At 41.3% G+C, this 4410-nt stretch overlaps 1 pseudogene; it reads right to left on the reverse strand.

The window, feature by feature from the left end:
* Nucleotides 1-2660: 2660 nt before the first annotated feature.
* On the reverse strand, nt 2661-3950 carry LOC127216174 (stress-induced-phosphoprotein 1-like; annotated as a pseudogene).
* Between the last annotated feature and the right edge of the window lie 460 nt (nt 3951-4410).

Here is a 4410-nt window from a genome sequence, read left to right on the forward strand (position 1 = left end):
GTTATTTGGTGTTTTGTTGATTAGTTTCTTGAGTTCTTTGTATATTTTGGAGAGCAGCCCTCTGTCAGATGTAGGATTGGTAAAGATCTTTTCCCAGTCTGTGGGCTGCCGTTTGGTCTTGTCCACTGTGTCCTTTGCCTTACAGAAGCTTCTAAGTTTGAGGAGGTCCCATTTATTAATTGTCAATCTCAGTGACTGTGCTACTGGAATTATGTTCAGGAAGTGGTCTCCTGTACCAATTTGTTCAAGGGTATCTCCCACTTTCTCTTCTAAGAGGTTCAGTGTGGTTGGATTTATGTTGAAGTCTTTGGTCCATTTGGACTTGGGTTTTGCACATGGTGATAGACATGGGTCTATCTACAGTCTTCTACATACCATCATCCAGTTGTGCCAGCACCATTTGTTGAAGATGCTTTCCTCCTCCTATTGTATACTTTTAGCTGTTTTGTCAAAAATCAGTTGTCGGTAGGTGTGTGGGTTTATATCAGGAGTTTTGATTCGATTCCATTGGTCTACTTGTCTATTTTTGTGCCAATACCAGGCTGTTTTCAGGACTATAGCTCTGTAGTGGAGCTTAAATTCAGGGATGGTGATGCCTCCGAAGTTCCTTTATTGTACAGGGTTGTTTTGGGCATCCTGGGTCTTTTGTTTTTCTATATAAAGTTGATTATTATTTTTTCAAGAATTGTGCTGGGATTTTAATGAATCTGTAGATTGCTTTTGGCAAGATTGTCATTTTTTACTATGTTTATCCTACCTATCCAAGAGCATGGGAGATCTTTCTATTTTCTGGTATCTTCTTTAATTTCTTTCTGTAAAGACACAAAGTTCTTGCTGTATATAGGTCTTTTACTTGTTTGGTAAGCATTACCCCAAGATACTTTATGTTGTTTTTGGTTATTGTAAAGGGTGATGTTTCTTTGATTTCTTTCTCAGCCCCTTTGTCATCTGTATATAGTAGGGCTACTGATTTTTTTTTTTTTTTTAGTTTATCTTGTATCCTGCTAGTGTGCTGAAGATGTTTATCAGCTGTAGGAGTTCCCTGGTAGAGTTTATTGGGTCGCTTATGTAAACTATCATATCATCTGCAAATAGTGACAGTTTGACATCTTCCTTTCTAATTTGTATCCCCTCGATCTCTTTTTTGTTGTCTTATTGCGTTAGCTAGAACTTCAAGTACAATATTGAAGAGATATGGAGAGAGAAGGCAGCCTTGTCTTCTTCCTGATTTTAGAGGAATCAACTTAAGCTTCTCTCCATTCAGTTTGATGTTGGTTGTTGGTTTACTGTATATTGCTTTTATTATGTTTATGTATGTTCCTGTTATCCCTGATCCCTCCAAGACCTTTATCATGAAAGGGTGTTGAATTTTGTCAAAGGCTTTTTCAGCATCTAGTGAGATGCTCATTTGGTTTTTTTTTTTTTTTTCAGTTTGTTTATATGGTGGATCACATTGATAGGTTTTCGTATGTTGAACTTTTCCTGCAACCCAGGGATGAAGCTTATTTGATCACTGTAGATGATTTCTCTGATGTGTTCTTGGATTCGGTTTGCCAGTATTTTATTGAGTATTTTTGCATCGATGTTAATCAGGGATATTGGTCTGTTGTTTTCTTCCTTAGTTGTGTCTTTGTGTGACTTGGGTACCAAGGTGATTGTGGCCTGGTAAAAAGAGTTTGTTAATGAACCTTCTGTTTCTATTGTGTGGAACAATTTGAGGAATATTGGCACTAGCTCTTCCATGAATTTCTGGCAGAATTCTACACTAAAGCCATCTGGCCCTGGGCTTTTTTTTTTTTTTTTTTTTTGGTTGGAAGGCTTTTGATAACTGCTTCTATTTCATTGCGGGTTATAGGTTTATTTAAGTTGTTTGTCTGTTCTTGATTTAATTTTGGTAAGTGGTAGTTATCCAGAAATTTGTCCACTTCCTTTGAATTTTCAAATTTTGTGGAGTACAGGTTTTCAAAGTATGACCTGAAAATTATCTGGATTTGCTCAGTGTCCATTGTTATCTTCCCCTTTTTGTTTCTGATTTTGTTAATTTGCATGTTCTCTCTCTGCTTTTTGGTTAGTTTGTATAAAGGTTTGTCTATCTTGTTGATTTTCTCGAAAAACAATTCTTTGTTGCATTGATTTTTTTTTTGTGTGTGTGTTGTTTTCCTGGTTTATTGATTTCAGCCCTCAAATTGATAATTTCCTGGCATCTATTCCTCAGGGGTGAGTTTGGTTCTTTTCGTACTAAGGCTTTCAGTTGTGCTGTTAATTCTCTAATGTGACTCTGCGTTCTTCTTCTTCTACTACTACTACTACAACTATATATAACCGCGCCTGACTGGCTTGTTTTATTGAAGGACGTGGGGTAACAAGTGAAGACAGTGGGACCCTAGGTAGGGAAGAATACCCTCCCCTCCTTGTATGTACCCACTGCCCCAAATAAAAAATAACCAACTATAGGGGAGCAGCCGAGACAGTGAGGGGGAGGGTTTGCAGAGGGCAGGGAAGGAAACTCGAGGGCAGCAGTGAAGAGACCATGCGTGTGCTGAGAGGGTCCAAGGTGGCGCTGGATGAATCTGTCTTCCTTGCAGGCATGTATAAATATAAAGATAAGTCTTTCTCTCCCCCCCCCACTCCCTCCCCCCTGCCCAGTGCTGCTTGCCACCATCCCAGCTCCCCTTTCCACATTGGCGAAGGGAAGAGGGGAAAAGCAAGTTATCACCGAATTGCAATCAGACCCACAGCCATCAGATTCTGGATATTCTGTGCTATTACAGGGTTCTTTAAGTGTTCGCTTAGAGCCTGGGGATCCTTTTGCATCTGCTCCAGGATGAGCCTCATGGCTGGGTCACTCATAATCTGCTGCACCTCAGGGTCAGCTATGGCCCGTAGCTTCACATCCTCAGGGCTATCATGTCTGTTGTACTGTGCCATCATACAGCGATGGGAACCATCTGCTGCCTCCTTACAGCTGGAGTCCAGGTCAAGCGCCTTCTGGTACACAGCTTTTGTATAGTCCTTCATGGCTTCCAGTATAATCCTTGATAAAGGTTGGCTCCAGCTGGGTGCACTCCTCACAGTCCTTGAGTGCTAGCTGAAATTCCAGGAGCTTGGTGTAGCAGGCAGCTGGGATACTGTACAGTTTGGTATCTCTTGGGTTCTGTTTAATGGCTTCTGTATATTGCTTCATGGCCTGGGGGTAGTCCCCTTTCTGGAAGCATTCATTGCCCTTCTCCTCCTCCAAAGCCAAATCAGAGTTGATATACACCAGTCGCTCTTGCTCCTTCAGGATTTTCTCTGCCTGCTGGCACTTCTTGAGCACATCTGGGGTTCGGAGCTCTGCCAGAGACTTATTGTAGAAATGGATAGCACAGCTCTTGGCATTTGTTGTATTCACCTTCCTCACAGTGCACAGCTGCTTGATTAGTTATGTAAGTCATATTGGTGAGGTCCAGTTCCTTTGCCCTGTCATAATGCTTCAAGGCCATGTCAAAATCTTTCTTCTTGTAGGCACCATTTCCCATCTCTTTTTCTTTTAGTGCCTGTTTTTTATTCTCTGGAAGATCTTCTTCTATTGGTTCTGGCTTGGCCTCCTTTTTGGGAGGAGGTGGGGGTGGGGTTGTTGCTACCTCTTCCTCTTCATCCATACTGCCCAGATCAACCCAAAGGAGGACACTGAAAGTAGTCATGATCCAGGGATTTTGTATTTTCATGCCCAGGTCTGAAGGCTTGTTCTGTAGCTGTTCTATGAGTTCCCGGTAGGTAGGGTCGCTGAGCAGTGTCCTTGTCCTGGGATCATTTTCCAATTTCTGGTACAGATTAGGCAAGTTGAAAGGATTCATGAATTTCCTCTCTGCCAACCTGGCCTCAGAGCCTTATTGCCCTTCTCCTTTAGCTCATTCACCTGCTCCATTGCCGGGCCCAGAACCCGGTTGAATCGAATTCATCTGCTCCATGTTCCCAACTGCACACGCCACCTTCTGGAACCTACTCCTGTTTTCTTCTTATGGGCACTTAGTGCAATGAACTTCCCTTGTAGCACTGCTTTTAAGGTGTCCCATACATTCTGGTATGTTGTGTCCTCATTCTCGTATTTTAGGAAGTCCTTAATTTCTTTCTTTATTCTTTCTTTGACTCAGGTATGTTGCAATTGCGCATTGTTCAGTTTCCATGAGTTTGTAGGGTTTCTGCGATTTGTGTTGTGTGTTGTGTTAAAGCATAGTGGACTATTCAATTTTTTTTTTTTTTTTTTTTTGTATCTGTTGAGGTTTGTTATGTCACCTAGTATGTGGTGGATGTCAGAGAATGTTCATGTGGAGCAGAGAAGAAGGCATATTCTTTTGTGTTTGTATAGAATGTTCTATAGATGTCTGTTAAACCCAATTGAGACATAACTTCTGTTAGTTCTTTTTTTTT

This window comes from Phodopus roborovskii, unplaced genomic scaffold, assembly GCF_943737965.1.
Source record: "Phodopus roborovskii unplaced genomic scaffold, PHOROB, whole genome shotgun sequence".
Taxonomy (NCBI): domain Eukaryota; kingdom Metazoa; phylum Chordata; class Mammalia; order Rodentia; family Cricetidae; genus Phodopus; species Phodopus roborovskii.